Below are 20,427 nucleotides of genomic sequence, written 5' to 3'. Positions count from 1 at the left end.
AGCATCAACCATTTTCAAAATCTGTCCTATCAATCAGCACAGGCTGGTGAGAATGCTTATGTTATGTCCAAAACTGCCAAGGAAGTGTCAGAGATAATAGATATTCTCCACAACATAAAAAGGAAATGATGGGAGAAACCAAGCAAAGGCACAAAAACTGTAGCACTTTCAGGATATCACAACAAAAAGAGATAAAGCCATTCCACTCTCAGTGACTCCAGCTCAGGCCTTTCTCTCTTCAAACCTGGGAAAACTGCAATCCATAGTTTTGCATCAGTGTCAGCATCACAAGCCAAACCACACAGTCCACTGTCTGAAACCAGTCGTCTTTATTTTTTTCTCCAAAATAATAAATTCTACATTTTTTCTCTTACTGCCTGTGCCTATAGCTTAGGTATTTTAATTCTTCTCTCCACCTCTGAAAGCTAAAGAAAAGGTTTTTATAAAAATAGACAAGATTTTCTTCTAACTACACAATTCCAGAAGCTTAGCTTGAAAGAGAAAACACTATGTCCTTACTGTCACTACAAAATTGCTATGGTGCAATATGTCCCTAAGAGAGGCATAGGTTACTTTTCAGATAACATAATTTATAGAGGCGCAAGCAAATCATCTGACACCAAGTCAAGGAAAAATCAGATTAATCTCTTACACTAATCAAAGAGACAGAGTTCCTTTCTTAAAGGCTTACGGATACTATTTTGTTACTGTTCCAAACACCATTCAAAGTTCAAGTGCAAATAAACATTTGACCACTCAGCTGCTGTTCAACACTTGCAGTAAGCTCAATGGATTCAAAACAGGAAAAGAGGGGAAAAAAAAACCCCAAAAAGATACCTAAGCAACCAACTCACCAGACAGAATAGATCCTTACTTTACAGCCAGAACAGATGAATATCACACACCCTTGAAGCAACTTACAAAGAGTACCATGTTTCACTATGTATTTCATCACACTTTCTTAAGAAAAAAATGAAATGTTTCCAATTTTAGGTTTAAGCCAAGAAGAATCCTGTGGCAATTTTCACGTGAACTCTGAAAATAATCAATTTTAACTGTTTTGACCTTTCCTTTCTAAAGTCTTCACATTGGATTATGTTTTCTGATTCCTGAGCGGGTAGAATAACCTCTGGAAGGACAGGAGTTGCCATTTTGAAGGTCTGCTAGGGAAAAAAGATGACTTTGAAGCAAAGCATAGAATAAGGAAAGAGCAACTAAAGTGTTTTGGAATTTAACTTAAAATTATATACCAACAAAAGCTACAAAATTAATCGGAAGTGCTATAAAATAAACTTTTCATTTCCTGAGAAAAATTAACAGTAGAGATCTTTACATTTCCATCTCTGGTTTCTCTCTCCTTGTTTCTGAAATAAGGTGGTTCAAAACACCCATCTAATCATACAGGAAGCTCAAGCAGTATGTCTTCAATAGCTACTAAAATGTGAAATTATTCTCCTTCCTTGACTGCTGATCAGTCTCACTGCATGATAGAGCTATAAAAGCACATAGAAAGCTAGAAAGTTAAAAGCTAGATTTTTAGTTTTTAAAAGGACTGAAAGAAATAAAGCAAATTAATAGCTAAAAATAAACACCGTATAATAGGCGGTTAACAAAACTTTCTTCTGGTAATGAAAAATTAAAGCTGTTCTCCTAAAGTTGGTTTTCTGAAAGAACTGAAGCCGCCCTCTAGTGTTAAAATTATTGCAAAGGCTAGCCAAAAGGAAGACTGAAAAGATACGTAAGAAATTAATTATTTTGGTGTCTTGTTAACCACTGTAAAGCTAAAAATTAAAAAGTAGATTTTTAAAAGAGCAGTAGGCCAATTTTGTCTTTAAAATGAAGGTTTTCAAACATCTTTGTAAGGTGTGATTCTGCCCCACAGCAGCTGGCTACATGAAATTATGGGAGTTCTCTTACTCAACTTCAGCCCTATATTTCTATGAAAACTGAAAACAGTGCCCAAGGAAAAGTTCTGCTTGATGCTAAAGCAGGAAATTATTAGAATTTTAAAAGAGAAAAAAAAAATCAATCATCTATTTCCACAGCCAAGCTGTAACACAAGCAAACATTAAAACTAAAGGAGAACTACTGGCTTTTATAATTCACTTTATTTAAAATAAGCTGTTTATCTATCAGCACAGCTGAAAAATTCTCCTTTTCCTCCCCAGGCCCCACATATCAATTTTAACTTGAGTTTAACTAGCATGCAGAACAAGGAAAGCTCAGAGAGAAACCTTCTCTGAAGGATACAAAGTCCTTTACCAGCAAATTAAATGAAATCCTGAGCACCAATAACAAAATAAAGAATAAAGTAAATATGCCAAAAAGTGAGGCTTTCCTAAGAATATTAGGTACTGATAGAAGAGAGAGAAATGTTCTAACAGCTAAGCTCTCAAAATAAGCTATCTAATGGGCTAAAAAAGGAAAATACAGATCAAGCATTTAATGACTAGGAAGAAAAATCACCACCACATCTGGATTGCTACATCAAATTCAGCCAGGGTTACTACTGAAGGAGTCAGGGCCCAGTCTGAAGCTGGATATAATGCACATAGTTCAATGGAAATCGGCAGATGGGTGGGTTTGTTGTATGAAATACAGAGCTTTTACTCTGAGCTAGGACTGACCAAGTTTGCTGCAGAACCCATGACAGTGTAATTGCACCAGGACAGTGCTGTTCCTGATCTAATTAATCCTGCTGAGAAATAAGGGTGATTAGCTCAGTTGTAACACTGTAATAACACATCTACTCCGCTTTCAGGACTTAGATAATATCTCCACATGATACCATAGGTGTACTACTTCAGTCAGCAATAGCTGAGGATTTTCTGAACACAGTGTCTGGTATTACATGCGTACTCCTGTTTTTGAAGATCAGGGATTGTATTTACTATAGCCTACCAGCAGGCCTGTCACATCACTAAAACCAATGTTACACCTAGTCCAGGCCTGCAGTCTCAGGAAAGTCAGGTCTAGACTGGTTTGGAACGAGTGACCTTCTAGGTCTTAAATGAGGGAAGGAGAGGCTGGTAGGCCTTGGACAGCAACCTCCTCAAAGCACAAGAACAGTCTGTTCTACTACTCACAAAAATAAGTATACATATAGGAGACTGGCTTGGCTAAACAAGGAACATAGGACTGAGCTCTAATGCAAACAGGACATTCACGAAAGATAGAAATGAGGGCAGATTACAGAGGAAGAACACAGAAGCCCTGCCTGCGTAGAGTGCTGCTAGGAAAGCCAAAGCTCACCTAAATTTGAAACTGGCAAGGGACATCATGGGCAACAAGAAAAGCTACATTAGCAGCAAAAGAGTAGATAAGGAAAACATAGGCCTGATGGGGGGCAGGTGATATAGTGTCAGCAGATACAGATAAGGCTGAGATTCTTAATGTCTTCTTTGTCTCAGCCTTCACGAGGAAGGTCTCAGGCTCCTATATCTAGAGACAGGGTTCAAGGAGGATAAAGACTATCAGTAGCAGAAGAGAATCAAGTCAAGGACCTCTTAAAAAAATCTCAACCCACAGAAGTCCCTGAGACAAGACAGGATGCATTCTAGGTTGCTGAAAGAATCAGTCAGTGTAGTAGCGAGACTTCACTATCATGTTTGAAAGCTTGCAGAGATCATAGTAGGTCTCCCACAAGTGGAGAAAGGCAAACATTTAACCCGTCCTCAAAAAGGGAAAAAGGACAATCCAGGCAACTACAGGCTTGTCAACCTCACTTTGGTACCTGGGAAAATCACAGAATCACAGAAGTTGGAAGGGGGCTCTTGAGATCATCTAGTCCAGCCTCCTGCTCACTCAGGGTCAGCTACAGCAGATTGCCCAGGATTGTGTCCAGTTGGGTTTTGAGTATCTCCCAAGATGGAGACTTTGCAACCTCTCTGGGCAACCCATTCCAATGTTTGGCCATGCTCACAGTAAAAAAAAATTTTTTTCTTGTGTTCAGATGGAATTTCATCTTTTAATTTGTGAACATTGCCTCTTGTCCTGTCAGTGGGCAGTACAGAGAAGAATCTGGCTCCCTCTTCTTCATTTCCTCCCCATCAGGTATTTATACATATTGATAAGATTTTTCCCCCTTAAGCCTTCTCTTCTGCAGGCTGAACAGTCCCAGCTCTCACAGCCTCTCCTCATATGAAAGATGCTCCAGTCCCTTAATCATTTTTGTGGACTTTTTTGCTGGACTAGCTCCAATATGTCCATACCTTTCCTTTGCTGAGGAGCCCACAACTGGACACTGTACTCCAAATGTGGCTTATCAGTGCTGAGCAGAGAGGAAGGATCACCTTCCTCGGCCTGCTAGAAATGCTCTTCCTAACGCAGTCCTGAATGCTGTTGGCTGCCTCTGCCACGAGGGTGCATTGCTGGCTTATGGTCAGCTTGTCATCAGCCAGGACCTCAAGGTCCTTCTCTGCAGAGCTGCTTTCCAGATGGTCAGTCCACAGTGTGTACTGGCGCATGAAGCAGGTATTCTTGGAACACATTTCTGGGCATATGAAGATGCTGTTGGTGAGTGAGAACAGTCAACACAGATTTACCAGTGATAAATCATGCCTGACCAACTTGATTGCCTTGTATGATTAAAAAAATGGATTTGTGGACAATGGGAGAGCACTGGATGTCATTTACCTCAGGAGGTCCTTTAACAGTCTCTCACAGTACTCCTATTATCCAAGTTATGACATTATAGTCTGGATAGATGGACAATTAGATAGGTAAAAAACTGGTTGGAAGGTTGGTCTCAAACAATAGTGGTTGAAGTGTCATGCTCTACGCTGGAGGCCAGTAACAAGTAGAGTACCGCATGGGTCTATCTTGAGGCTTGTCCTGTTTAACATCTTTATCAATGACCTGCAGAAGGCAACATAGTACCCTCTCATCAAGTTTGTAGACAACAGCAAAGTAGGGGATGCAGTCAATGTGCTCCAGGGCAGGGCTACCATTTTGAGGTATGTAGACAGGCCAGAGGAACAGGCCATCAGGAAAGGACTTCTGCTGAAAAGGATTTGTGGGTCCTGGTGGACACTAGGCTAAACAGGAGTCGGAATTACACTGTGACAACAATGAAGGCTAAAAGTTTACTGGACTGTATCCACAGGACCATATACAGTAGATAATGGAAGTGATTATTCTCCTTTACTCAACACTGTACTAAATCTGGTTTTGGGCCCTCCAGTACAAGAAAGATGTTGATAAACTTGAGCGAGTCCCACCAAAGGCCACCAAGATGCTCAGGGAGCTAGAGCACTGGACCTGTGAGAAAAGGCTGAGGAAACTAGGCTTGTTGAGCCTGTGAAGTCTTTGGGGGAACAGAATATCATACTTTCAATTCCTAAGAGAACGTTATCGAGAACACAGAGCCAGGCTCTTTACCAAGGTATACAGCTGGAGAACAAGAGACAATAAAATGAAGTTTCCACAGGACATAAAAAAAATCACTGCTATGAGGTACTGGAACAGATGCCTGAGTGGGTGTGGAATCTATATCCATGTATATTTTAATGACTCACCTGGACAAAGTCTGAGCAACCTAGTCTGAAGTCAGCATTGATCTTGCATTGAGGAGAAGCTGGGCTAGATGATCCTGGAGGTCCCTTCCAACCTGAATGATTCTGCAAGTGACCTCACCTTATAACCCTAGCCACAAGGGAGTCAGGGGTATCATACATTCAATACCCTTTCTGACAGTAACATCACAAAAATCAATATTTATTTATTTTTGGGTGCTCACCATTCTGAAGCAACTGCATTTATAAATGCTTTTAAAATGGTATCTGAAATGGCATTAACATCTGGCAAATGCCTATACCAGGGTTTCCTGTTCTGCATTCACAAGGAGTGCTGGCATATGTTTGTAGCATTGAGGAATGTTTGGGTTGCTCACCCACAGCTTATGTGCTTAGTTAGCAGCATTTGTTTCAAGAAAATTTAAATCAGTGTCCCCACTCCCTCCGTATGCTTCCTTCAGTACAAACATACTGATATAGGTACCAAGATGCATAAGGTCATATAGACACAAGGCTTTTAATCAGGCTGGAAGCAAGACTTTGGAAAGTTTCCATGATGCAGATGGTCGCCCTTGGCCTGTGTATCATCTCTATAGTGCCATTATCCTTACTGTATCTGCTCCATAAGAACCATCATTAGCATGAAGGCTGCCAGTTGTAGAATAGTGTCAAGTATCTGACCACAGTAGTCAATGATGGGACCCACATTTAATGTCATTAATCTAGATTAAAACTTCATGTCAATCACAAGTAGACTTGCTGACACAAACTCTGAGAGCAGCAATAACCCAAGGCCAAACCAAATCGCTGCCTGGTATGCAGAGTCTGATGTAATACTTGGCTTCAAGTTGCTCCCATGACTCTGTTACACATACAGAAACAGTCACCCACATTACACAGCTACTTTTGTTCAGCCGTTTTGTGAAATCTGTCAAAAAATTCTACACTGTTCACACTAGTATCAGCAGTAGGCATTAGATCACAGTAAGCACCCTGGATCTCTGAAGTGCAGTTAAATATTTAGGAGGACAAAAGATAAATACAGTTTTAAAACAGAGAATGTTGTTTATAAATATTTCATAGGAATGTCGAAGTCTCTAAAGTAGAGAAGACCAGAGCTCATCAAGTACAAAAGTTTCAAAATCACTTTGCTCAGCTACATACTTTCATGGCAGTGCTGCTGCTTTATGCACATTCTCAGCATGATAATATAATTCTGCTGTATGGGCATGCTCAGATACCACAACCAGCACATGTACCATCCTCTGGGAATCTCTGAGTTAGTACAGCATCTAGCCTGGCATCCATCCACTGTTACAAAACAACTCATCTGACCCAAAGGCCATTTCCCATCATCTTTGCTGACTGTCCCACAGCTGTGGGCAGACTAATTCCCCAGGGACCTGCAGTCTGTTTCCTTTTTCTCTTTTTCCTGACGCTCCCATAACGCACTCCCATTGCATGACAGAATTTACTGAAACAGGAATAAAATGCCCCCATTGTTGCTGAATAATAAATATGTATCCAATCTCATGCAACAACCTTCCCGTCACATGGTGACACACTCATGTGCCATGTTCTTACAGTACCAGAAGTCCACCGGTTCCTTGACAGGAAGTTTGTGGGCACCATGGTCAGATCAGAGCACCATGGTCAGATCAGAGCAGACACACCATGATACAGAGCCTGCCAGTGCTTCGGTTAAGAAAATATTAGATTATGTGCAGGCTTGAAATGCTGAGTGCCATACTCTCACAGGAAGGGACAAGAATCTCATAACAGTCAGTAAAGAGAAATTGTTCCCATTTGAAAATCCCTAATTGAACTTAATAGGTGGAGAATACACTTAAGAGCTGAAACCAAACATTTAATATCCCTCTCCAAGTAGAATTTCTTGAGTATTGTATTTAGGTATTCATTACCTCACTGTACCCCCAAACTGTTTTAAAATGCACTAAACTCACAGCCCCACCATCAAACTTGATGATGACTTCTACAATCTATAATAATGATATGCTAATGTATGAAAAGAAGTACCCAATTTTCTTTCATTGGTTTTCCCATCTTTGAGTTTCAGTGAACCTCCCCTTCTTGTACATGACAGAAAGCAATCAAAAGCTTTCTTTTAAGAACCTTGGAAGATTACCAAATTAAAAGATAGGACAACACGTAAAATTGAAAATATATAGTATTATTGTAATTACTTACTTCATATGTTTGTTCTGAGTGGGTATCCATGGAATTATGATAATGCAAATAAAAGTGCATAAGGTGAATTAACAGACGTTATTTTGAAACAAGGGTACACAAATATATCTACAGCTTTCTGTAAACTGAGTGTAGAGAACAAAAAGTGGACAAAGTCAGTAAACAGTTTCAGTATTTTAACCCATAAAAATGATGATTAGACTTTTTCTCTCTCTTTACACACCCTCCCTTAAAAGAGAAAATTTCCATGCCCATACTACTTTATTTCTTTCCACATACTGCTACTATCTTCTCATTCATCTAAGGTTCATCAGCCTCATTTAAAACATTTCAAATTGGGTAGCTGTGGATGTTTAACAAACAGAATTTGTCTGAGCTTGGCTGGATTCCCTCAAATGCACCCTCATCCACCAGTTGCAGATGACTGGTACTAGCCAACTGTAAACCACTGTTCCTGAACAAGTAACAATTGTTAAAAAAAACAAACAACGTAGAGTTTAATCTATGTATTGTTCTGTGCTGCTATCAAAGGAAGCACTAGCATGAAAATACAAAAGCAGGAAACATTTAAAAAAGTACATTCCTTGGCACCAGCTCTTTGCTGGTTTAAGTCTTCATCAAATAGTGCACCATACCAATAAATAAAAGATGCACTGTGGGCACCTTTAAAGCAAAAACAAACAAACAAAACCAAAACAAAACAAAAACCAAACCAACCAAACAACCATACCCCCCAAAAAAAAACCCAAACCAAACAACCAGACTGAAGACTAACGCAGCAAACACTTGTGACTTGTAAAAAATCTTAACAAAGGTCAATGTTGCCCCCGAGATTTTTATTTCAGCCATTAGCTTTGAAAGCCAGACGTATACAAACGTCAGTAAATGCCACAGGTAATAAATAGTACTCTTATACAGCCATACTCACTGGCTTTCCACAAATTATCTTTTTTTTAATTAAGTAACAAGGTTATAATAATAAACAAGGAAGAATACTACTTTTGCTAGTGTCCTAATTTTCTTATTCAAAAGTGCAGAATATCAATATTCAATTCACTCCTGGAGTCCTCTTCCCATCTTGGATGTCTCTGGAATGACCCAAACAGCACCACGTATCATAGGTGTGGCTGGACAAAGAGCACACTTGACAGTTTTTCTGTGTGAGGTCTCCCATACAAAAATCAGATCTTAGCACATCTTCACTTTCTCATAGGTGGACAGAACTTAGAATCACAAGCCATAAGATTTTTTTCTTAACAGGTTTAATGCATATTTTAAGCAACGCTGCTAACAATGCTTTAAGTTTAAATTGTATAGCAACCATTAAAAAATTAACATCAAAATAGTGAACAAAATGTACACAACACAACATGCAGCCTTCACTAACTTCTTCCTGACTGTTTCTACGTTCTTTTTAATATGTACAAGGCATGTAAGGAAAAAGCAGGAAATGCTGTCAGAGAAGCATATAACACAAACATAAATTAGATACACAAACACTATTCAGGCTAAAAATAAATCCCTGGAGACAATATAAACTAATTGTTAGACGTTATCTTTTTAAAGGTATGCTTATAAAAAAGAAAATACATTTAAAAATCAAAACCACTTTAAAAAAATGACATCTGAAACTACCTAGTTTTCTGTTTTCACCTTAAATTGCACAAACACTTTAAAAATATTACAAAAATTAATACAACAAAAAGATATATGTAATGATATGAGTTTTGCCCAGTAACTGGTATTAACATACTTATTATTTTCAGCAGTGTTGTGCGAGAAGTCCATTACCCTTCAGCTTACTTAGGCTGAGAACAATCCAAAATAACTACAGTGTCAACACTCTGTGTGTGAACACTCATGTCAGAGACAGAGCCCCTGCAAAGTCTGACTGTGCTTTAAGCTTACCTTCTACCCAAATTCAAACTAACTTTTCTGTAAGGTTGAGTTCATGCTTTTGCAACTGCTCCCCACAAATCTATGTCATCTGTCCTGCTCAGAGTCCCAGGCACTGAATTCCATTTCTGTTCTTAGCCACACATGGTTCACTCTCCATGCCCACAGCGTCTCCCATCATTCTTACCACTGCTAGCAATGTACAGTCAAGCCTGACTTAATGCTCGTCCCTGGAACAGAAGGCAAAAATGAACACACAAAGGCAAACCAAATGCTAGCACCCTTGGGTTCAAATTTTATCTATCTTGCATAGTATTAAATAGGCCAGCTCAAAATGTTTGCTGCTTAACCTCTTCCTGGTCCATGTCACAGACTATTGTCAGTTGGTATATCTTTCAGTTTCCATCTAACTTTATTGCCTGGCTTTGTACTGAATACTTTATCAAAATTCAAATAGGTTTTATCAACTGTCAATTCAATCAAATGATTGAATCAGATAAGGGTCTGGGATTTGCTTGATGCAGTCCACTTAGAAAAAGAAGTTTCCTGGTGAGTTACTTTGGGGAATCTCTCCATGAGCCTCTGAAACCCACTACTGAGGGCACATTAGAGGAAATACAATAGGCTTTCCATCTCTCCCATCCTGAGCTCTATATAGCAATAGTGTATTTATGCCGTACTTTTCCCATTAATAGTACTGCTTTGTGTTCTCTGTCTCAGATGTTGCACACCAAATCCTAGCTAACTGATCATTTGTTTCCCAATTCCCCCATTTTCCTTCTTAAACATGCCTGGAGTGAGGACTTTAAAACAGGAAAAATTCTACAATACTAGGTCTCCATGTCAGCCTGAGGGTAATATAGAGGCAGGCAGTGAAGGAATTGGCAGGATGGAAAAGATAAAACAGCTGAGTAGCATAGCTTATTCAAGAATAGCACAAGGCTAAGTACAAGCTAACAGCCTCCCACTACCGCAATGGTAGGAACACAAAGGGAAAGAGTGATTAATTAGCTGGATAGAAGGGGAAGAACTAGGATTAATCGCTATTCTTGTTACCTACATATACCCCTAACTTTTTTTCAAAAACACCGAACTGTCAGTCCAAGCAATGGGCTTGGCAAAAGCCTTGGCAATGACTTCTACAATCCATAATGATACACTATACAAAAAATATAGAGTGTATCAGGAAAAGACTTCTGTGCTTCCATGTGGAGAAAACCTAGCTGCCTGAGGGGCACCCAGATGCCTGAAAATCTGCAGCAAGTGAACCAAAGTGCCAGGAAACACATTAATAGGAAGCAATTTGATATTGGCTCTACAGAGGGCTGGAAAGTTTAATGTTTTCCCCCCACCGCCATCTCTAACCTCTGTGATACTACAAATGCTTCTGCTGAGTGACAGAGGTATCCCTTTGAAAACGATGGGGAGGAGATCAGGGCTACTAGCAAGGAAAGTAGCGCAGCTCCTGAAATCCCACCTATGTCCACATGGAGCTACAGATACATGACCTAATTTATCTCCTACACTGAAGGAAATTGTTCAGGGATTATAAGGGCAATAATTTTATGCAAAAGAATAAAAAGAAAGAAAGAAAAATCCACTGATAATTAAAGTTTTGGTACTCTAATAAGTTCATTTTCTTGGTTCCTTAAGACAAATACACCTAACCATACATAGCCTCTCTGGAGCTGAGCAGCATAAGCGTTATGTGCAGAGCAGACATGAACAGCTGGGTCAAGAATTTAAATACAGCAGCTGAAAAATCAGAGTTCAAAGTGGGCTTGAATTGACTGTACCATCCAGTAGAAAATGCTTAAGGTCTGATAATAGAAAGACTGAAAACTACTGCTTTAAGAAATTGAACTTAGTTCACAGTTCTCCAATAGGCTAGGTTATGAACATATACACATCTCTATTAAAAATGAGGCTTTTCCATTTCATCACAGAGATGCAGACAATACACTGCATGCAACATAACACATACCATGTACCAGCTCAGACCAGAGAGAAGCACCCCCAGTTGCTTTCAGAGGCAGCCATGCTCAAGAACTGCTATATGGAAGGCAGCCAGGGACCGCAGCTCTGCAGGAGCTTGGTGACAAGCAATAGGGACAACAAGCTAAGGAAGAGCAGAAAATGGTGCTCCATCAGTGATCACATTCTTCCATGCCTTCTCTCACATGACAAACGAGTAAGAGACAGCCTCACCTTATCATTCATAAGGAGATTTGGTTATACATGCCACTAGAGACTCAAGTGAAAATTTTTCTCCATATTAAAAAACTTAAATAAAAATGTACCTGTGGGAGAGGGCCACAAATCTGATATTCCAAGGGAGCAGAAGTAATAAGAAAACATGTTTTCTTGATGACAGTGGTAGCACCAAAGAGAACCTCTTAAGTTAATTAATGATGTGGGCAAATATTCCAGGTTCAAGCAACCTGAGAAGAGCCAGCAATTAACTCTTAACAATATCTCTGGGACAAATAATCTTCCTTTCCCCATAACTAATTTATCTTTTGCCAGTGGGAAGCTCTCATACATGGAGATTTAAGTTTATGGCACATTAAAGCTTAGCTATATCATATTACTTAGTAACTTACAGAACAGGATTATTTACAATTCTGCCTCGAGGCCTCAGAATCCAGTTTAAAACAGAGACCCCTGTAAATGAAATTACCCTGACCTGGCCAAAGGCCAACCCCAAGGCCGCTGTCCAGAGGAACTTTCTTTTCCTCCTGCTACCTCAGCAGGACTTCTAATAATGTTCCTGAAGACCTGATCAAACATTATCCATTTAATTGGACACGCTCTTCATATGACAAAGAACAGAGACCAAAGCCAAGAAGTCACTCAAATCAGACATGAACGAGGCATTGGCCCAACTGCGCAACACCCCAGCATGTCACACACATTTTATAAATATGCACCTTTGACACAACCGGGTCATCAAGTTATTTCTGTAACTGTAAGACAGCCAAATAAGTTAACTAAATCTGTTCTCATACTTCTCTTTCTCACCTTGCTTGTCTGATCTCATTTTGGATTCAACTTTACAGCCTATATTTGTACATTACTTCCCAGGCCCTCCTCTCTGCACCTCACTCTGCTGGGCGCAGTACAAAGAATTTGGGAGCAATAACCCTGCTCACAGTCCAAAACAAACCAGACAAATGAAAAACAGACCTGCCCCAATGAGGTATCCAGGGTCATCCCAGAAGATCCCACAATCCACCCCATGGGTAAGGCATAGTGCCAACTTGCCCCCATACAGTAGCACCTCAAACATTTAAAACCCATTATTCAATATACCCTATATGTTAAAATGTCCCTCTTACTTAAAATGGCTGCCTGCCAAAAACACACCATCACAAAGCATCTCACACACCCTTTTTGATTCCATTACACAACAGTGAGCACAATTAGGACTTACAGTGCTTTACAGACATTTAAAAAAAAAATCACAGTAAGTAGTGGTTTTAAGATATAATTGAAGACCGTCTCCACTAATCATCTAGATCCAACTTCTCTACTAAGCAGTTTCCTACAATAGTTTTTGCAATACTGCGCATCTAATTTTCAGTGATGAGTAGGAGTATTTCACTCAACTTCACCACCACATGCTAGCAAGGCATTCAATCACTTTATTTTAACAACAAATTTACTTTTCAGATACTAGAAATTCAAGTCTGGCAAGCTTTTCAATATGCACAAGTTATGTTTCATAGAAAGTAAAAAGCACATTTCCCATTCTGCTTAGCATGACAAAGTCTTATCTTCTTAGCAGAAATGGACACCTTTGAAAAGAAAACCCTTGGATTACAGTAAAGGGTATCTGAAATCCCATAGCTAACACTGATCAGCAAGGTAAAGAAAGTGAGGTAATTTCTAGACCCCCATTACAGATGGGATACTAATTTTTCAATCTGCTGTGAAACTGATTACAGTAACATAAAGGAAAGGGGAGAAAATGGCATATCACCATGCATGCAGGAAAAATGTTTGAAATATTCTATTTATCTTCTCTCTCTGAGGGATGTGGATTCTTTTGTACTCCTTGATGATGTGATTCACAGATCAGCATTCTGGGAATCAAGCCTATGCCCATTTACCAGTGTAATATGATCATTTAGCATAATTAGCATATGATATTTTGACACTGCCATGGACTTGGACCAGATTTTAAATGTAAATATTTGCCAAACAGTACATCCTAGTGCCCAGTGCTACATAATGGTGTAACTTAAGACACTCACTTGATGTGCTTTCTCTTCTGGGGGCAGAGTTAAGGCTGCTGTGGGAATTCTCACTTTCATAACATAAGGCAGTTTAAACATTACAGATAATGTTACATTAATTTCTGCAGTATCAAATTTTAAAGGGATGGAAACAAGATGAAAGAGCTCACAATACAGCAATCATTTCACAGAATCACAGAATCATACAGGTTGGAAAAGACCTTTAAGATCATCAAGTCCAACCGTAAACCTAACACTACCAAGTCCATCACTACACCATGTCCCTACACCATTTCAAGTGATGCAAAGATGAACAGAAAGAAAATTCCTGGAAGAAACAACAACCATTTCAAACTTCACCAACTATCTTTTCTCCCTGGTGTAATCCATCACCCAAGAGCAGAGCCCAGCTTTCCTAGGACACAGGAATCAACAGAGCACCAGTCAGTATGATTCAGAGTATGGCACACATGCAAAAAGTAATCAAAAAATCATCGAAAGATGTAAACACACAGCAGCCTTAGAGGAGAGACATTTTATGCCTAAACCGAGGCTTTTTGTAACTGTCTTAAATTCTACAGCATGAAATTTCATAGGTTCTTTATCTTACATACTGTAGCACTGTGTCATCTACTAGAAATACAGATGCTACCTATATAAATGCCTAACACCCCCCAACTATCTCTTCATTCTTTCTTGCAACAGAAATATCCAGAAGCTGTTCATGTCCAACAGCAAATGTACAGATTTTAAGCTAGCTGTACACCTCTTATTAATATATCTTACTACTAATTTTTTCTCTCAGAAACATACAGGTCCTACAAGTGAAATTTTCCACAGCAGTTAGACAACAGAACTACTGCCTTGACATTGAAAAATCCCTCTCAGTATATTCCTCAGTTCTCCCTTAAATAAACAGTATCCCAAGGTCAATGCATCTTTGCCATATCCCCAAGACTGAGTCATTGTGTGGCATCACCTGTAATGATGATTTACACAAGAGTAAAGGAAAGCTTCAGCATTTCTTTTTCTTATCGTCACCTAACATCTTCTTTGGCTTTTCCAATTGCAGGGAGATTTTTTTCCTTCACAGACCATAATCTCTCATCACTCATCCCAAAACATACAACAGTAGATGTTCTTTGCCTGCAGTTGCCTTTAAAAGTTCTACACAAGCACCAGAGAAGTATGCAACAGTCCTTGGCAAGCCAAGTGCGTGAGTGGACTATTATCTCTCTGCTGCTCCCATTGCTAGAGCCTACCAACCTGCACTCCTTGCAGCCTTTGGCAGAACACGTGGCATTCAGCAGAAAGGTGGCTCTCACCTCTCCTTTCCCTGAAGAGCTAGGAGTTGCTTCCTCTACTATGTCAGAAATGCAATGAAAGGTAGGCAGTGCCACATTTTCCACTCACTGCTTAGCCAAGGCTAAATCCCTGAAGAACGTAGGGAGTGTAAAAACACAAAGCAATAGGCCCGCAGCTGCACTAGGACACCAAACGCGAGGGTAACAGTGGGTCCCTCCAAGATGAGTCTATTTTTCCAAGCCTGTTTATAAAATTACGCTTGCACAAAAGGACAAAACTTATATGGACTAATGAAAGTGCTATCAGTAGGAACCCTGTTTGGTTCTTCCCTGCTTCCTTTCCCTTCAAATGACAGAGACAGGTAAGAAAACAGAGGAAGAAGAATATTTGCATATAATGAAGAGAATTACTGTCCTCCGCTGTTACATTTCCTTGGGTACCTACAGCATCACTTGGAGACAACCCCAACAACAACCACTTTACTCTGGACTCTCTCAGCATTTGTGGCAAGAAAATAACAGATCACAAGAAGGTTTCATAAGGGCCCAGTGTTGGCCCAACTCATCGCCCCTTAATGTCAATGCGAGCAGCATCAAAGATTAGATTGACTGACTCTGAGTATCCTTCACAGACTTCTTACTTACTTGAGGTAATTGGATGTACGCCAAGGGAAAAGTCGCAGACCAAACCTGGAGAGATGAAGAAGACCAAAGTGAACTTTGTTGCCTTTTGGACCCACCTCCCATCACAAAAATATTTACCTCAAGAGGACAAAAAGGAGGGATTGGGGTGGGGGAAGAGGAAAAGTTAAGTCAAATCCCACCTCCTTCTGAACAAAAGGAGTAAGTCTAAACACTGGTCTCTAGCACATAATATACTGATTTAATCTGGACTCAAATTTAAATAATGACAATAGGCAAAATATTAAAACAGACTCAAATAAACTAAAGGGAAAACAGAGATTAAGGGGAAAAGCAAAACTTATGTGTCAAATCAGAAATACTAGTCAGAAAAATCTAGTGCTTCTTCCCCTTTGCATTTAGGTCCCCTATCAGCACCAAGACACCTGATGACCTGTTTACAGCAGCAAGAACAGAAATTAAGCAAGACCTTCCCTGCTGAACTCTCCTGCATTAGTCCCACTTTCTGACTGGTCTCATCTTTGCTTCTAGTATAACAAACCACTGCTGGAGTGAAAATCACACAAAACCAAACAACATAAAGCATCCCACTTTCTCCAATTCATACTGGTACTTTCAGGGCTGTAACAGCACCACCCCAATGTTAGAAGGGTGCTGCAAAAATAGCAAACTGACAAGAGTGAGACCAGAACTCCCTCCAACCACGTGGAGGAGAGACACAGAACAGTACCATCTCCAATATTTAAAACCCCATAAAATTATTGCAGCTCCACATGAAAAGTACAGGCTGATTATTAAAAAAACATGTGATCATTCACCAAACTTGGTCAACAGAAATGTTTCCATTATTCCCTTGTTGTTGGTGGCTTTTAAATGAATGCTTTCCCTCAGCCTGCCTCACTGCATTGTGTAAGATTCTGAAACACTGTTTCCAGAGTCTAGAAGTCACAAAAAGTACTCAAGCATATCTATGAGAAAATAATTAATTTCTAAATGTTTTCAGATTTCCAATATAAGGCATTTTTAAAGGTGGATAAGAAAACCCGATTTCAAAAACGGTGTTTTCAAAACTAACTACTGCACCTTTCAGAACAGTAAACATGGAGCTAATGAGTTGCCTTCACCTTCAACCTTTTCACATTCAGTTTTAAGAATTCATTTACCTCAAATTAACCATTGCCTTTGTTGCCAAGAGAAGGTCTTGTTGATTTCACAGTTCACACAGTCTATTTACTACACCTGCTGGAGCACATGGGCACCTCAACATATCATACACATCAGTTCTATACATCTTCTATAAAGTGAACTAATACTAGGCTCATCACTGATGTCACACTCTGTCAAGCACATGCAGGCAACCAACCAACCAAACCAGCTCCCTAGAGACACAAGAGACAACTTTATTTCAGCAACTGACTTAATCATATTGAAGTCAAATGTGGCTTAGCAATAAATAAAAATAAAAACATTTAAAAAATTTCAAGAATTAAATAATCCAAGTTTCCTACAGTTACACTGCATAGATGTTGGCTAGTTAGTCAAACTGATGCCACACACGGTATGCTGTCAACTACATCTAAAGATTAACTTCATTCACCACTGATGTAAGCCTGTTATGAATACATCATGATCTGTAGCAAAGGCAAAAATGGTCTGAGAGTAGCCCTTTAAGTCATGTAATCCAGTGCCAGGTAGTGGTCCTCGCCACACCACAGGTATGCTGCTTGGCTTGACATAAACCAGGTCTATACAGTAAAATTAAGAAAGGAAAATCAAACGCTTGCAAGAAAACCATTAGAGGAAAGAGGTCTTGCTGTTGACCAAGGCAAATGTTGATAATAAACTCAAAGAAACAAGAATCAGCCCAGAACTGCTGAGATGAAAATTCACAGGCAGATGCAACTGAAGAGCTCAGTTCATGCTCTCCAAGATTCACTACAGGGCTCAGGCAGGTCCAAGGTTGTTGCAACAAATGATGATGCAAGGAACAGACATCCTGCAAATCCTTCAGAAACTTGCATCTTTCACCATGTTGTTTACATGAGTGGGGAACTGTACTCAACAGCCAGGCAATCTGCCCAATCCACTGTTCACAGCAGAAGGAGGTCAGGAGACAGGACTGCCTTCCAAACCAGAAGTCCTAGAATATGAGGGCTAGCAAACACTAGAAGAAAATGTAGATCTTTTATCTTCTAGAAAGCTCAGTGATTGGTAGGAACTTATCTCCTGATAACCGTTAGGTACATCACCACACTTGGTCCTCTAAAATAAAGCATACTTATCTTTCAGTTCCTCAAATCATGTCCCAAGAGCAAGCAAAGTCTGTTTGCTTTTGTAAATGGATGCCTTGGACTAATGCCATCAGCACCAGGTAAATACCTACTTTGTCTGTCACTGACAGTTTCCAGTTTGCTGTGAGGATATTTTGTACCTGAAGCATGGGATGAGTGTATTTTATTAATAAAATTAAAACCTACATCTCTAACCACTTTCAGATCTTTGAAACAGTAACAGGGCCGCCTAGTGATCCAAGCAGAAACAGCCTAATATCTATCTTCTTCTACTGACTTCAGAGGAACATGGAGCAAAGGACATAACCTCTCAGTGCCTCTTAAGAGCAAAGGAGAGGGATGCCTTAGCAGCTCCAAAAAAGACAAGTGCCTTAAGAAGATTTTGAGAAGTAAGTTTCAAGTTTAAAAAGCAGAGGAATTAAATACTATTTGCTAAAGCAGGAAGAAAGGTGGAGATTCCTTCACGAAGCAACATTCTCTTTAAAGCTCTTTAAAAAGCAGTTCAGAAAAAACAGCTGCATATCTAAATTACTTGAACTAGTCTTGTTTCCCCTGTTGTGGTTTAATTGAAAAACAGCAAGGAAGAAACAGAATACAGACAGCAAAACAATGTATGGTTCTCTTGCCATAGAATGAACTTCCTCAGCTCTTCAAAGACGAATTGATGGAGAATGGAATGAGAAGGAAGAGTTGAAGATGGAGACTACATAGCTGGGAAAACCAAGCTATGATGAGATACAAGCAGGACTTTTTACCTTCATAAAAGAAAGCAAGACATAATACAGATTGCTTGGGGGTCCCTGGAGAGTAGGAAACTTCAACTGGTGGAGTAAGAAAAGGAAAGCCTAAGAGCAAAAAAGAGAAAGAACCTAATGAAGGTGAATTTTTCAGGGAAAACTGACTGCTTTAAAAAAGATGCCTTGAGAAATTACTTAAAGAAAAATAGAATGAAAAGGGGGGATTTCTTGTATAACCCTTGGGGGATCTTTTGTGGTGACCATCTCACCAGGAAAGGGTGGGACAACACGGAACTTGGAAAACTGAAAGACACGCAGATGAATATACATTGGTGTGGGAACTTAAGACTCTCTGTCTGTTCTAATTTCTTCCTCCTGGTTCTCCCTAGAAGATCCCTTCTCTCTTTCACAGTCCTTTTCACTTTGCCTTCTATATTTGGGATAGAGAACACTTCCAAAAAGCTCCTGTTCACAATTAAGCCTCCTCCTCTCTTTCACATCCCTCTACGGATCACTGGTCCCAGCAATTACTTTTACCATGGCTTTCTTACCCTCATCTATGACCACATTCACCTGAAATACTGTCCTGGGTCTTCCCTGTTACCTACTTGAAATAGGAGAAGCTTCATAGTATAGGATCCAGCCCCTCTTCCATCCTGAGTGGTTGTGAGGGGAATAAGTTGGAAATTTTTTTAGAGTTGCAGTTCTTCCCCCTTGCTCTTCATCTTTTATGGCACCAAATAGCTCAGCAATAGGTGTCTACACAATTTATATGCTCCTCATAGCTGCCTCTGCTGCTGTCGATAGTGTCCCACGTGTTATGAAATGCAAGTCTTGCCTGTCCTGCCACTTTCTCCATTGCTGGGAAACGGATCAGCAAGAGCCTTTTTAACACTCAGAGTCACTGTTACTTGGCACAACTTTGTGAGACAGCACAGCAGCACTGGAGAGATCCAAATGCTCTGCTGTATGAAAGAGAATAACTTTATTTATATTTGGAAGGTTTCTTTTACAGGCTTTTAAGCCAGCCATTTAGTTTTTCATTTTACAAGAAGACGTGTTCCTGTCTGCTTGTTAGTACACGTCTCTTCTACTACCAGAGCCATTACTCCATTCCCCTGATGGTATTTTGTCCACATGTATATAAATACGTATAAACAATACTTTGCACACTGTCCTCAAGTGGAAACAACATGCTAGACATTCTTAGAACGTCGCTTTCGATCCTTCATAACTTCAGCTGCACTTTCGTCAAACAAAGCAACACAATAACCTTCATTCGCATAAGTTTACAGTCTTAACATAAAATGCAATGCAAAGCTGATTTCGAGATAAGAATATTTGAGAAATCAAAGAACTGTTCAAAATAAAGCTAGTTGAACATCCTGGGCAGACCACCTTACACTCAACTGTATGCAGAATTATAGGTAAAAAACAGCAATAGACACAGAGAAAGGAAAATATGCTTTCAAAAGCATTCTTGAATTATTCAACCTTTAGAAATGAGCAAATCCAAGTAGAAAGTCTTCTTGCCTGTGCTCAACATGAGTTTTGAGTATAGCTGCAATCACCATAAAAAGTGTTTGTCAACATACTGC

At 39.6% G+C, this 20,427-nt stretch overlaps 1 protein-coding gene across 4 annotated transcripts in view; it reads right to left on the bottom strand.

Moving 5' to 3' along the window:
• TSPAN9 (tetraspanin 9) overlaps positions 1–20,427 on the bottom strand; it is a 196,483-nt gene that overhangs the window by 169,533 nt on the left and 6,523 nt on the right. Inside the window, exon 2 of one of the 4 annotated variants that reach the window (XM_072878786.1) lies at positions 15,805–15,849. The exons of 2 other annotated variants lie outside the window; for them this stretch is intronic. The gene's annotated coding sequence lies outside the window, so the exon portion shown is untranslated. Of the gene's footprint in view, positions 1–15,804; positions 15,850–20,427 lie in introns of those variants that run through there. One more of the 4 variants, XM_072878776.1, reaches the window with a different exon arrangement.

This window comes from Ciconia boyciana, chromosome 1 (assembly GCF_034638445.1).
Source record: "Ciconia boyciana chromosome 1, ASM3463844v1, whole genome shotgun sequence".
In the NCBI taxonomy this organism is placed as follows: Eukaryota; Metazoa; Chordata; class Aves; order Ciconiiformes; family Ciconiidae; genus Ciconia; species Ciconia boyciana.
This window is presented reverse-complemented; position numbering and strand designations above follow the sequence as displayed.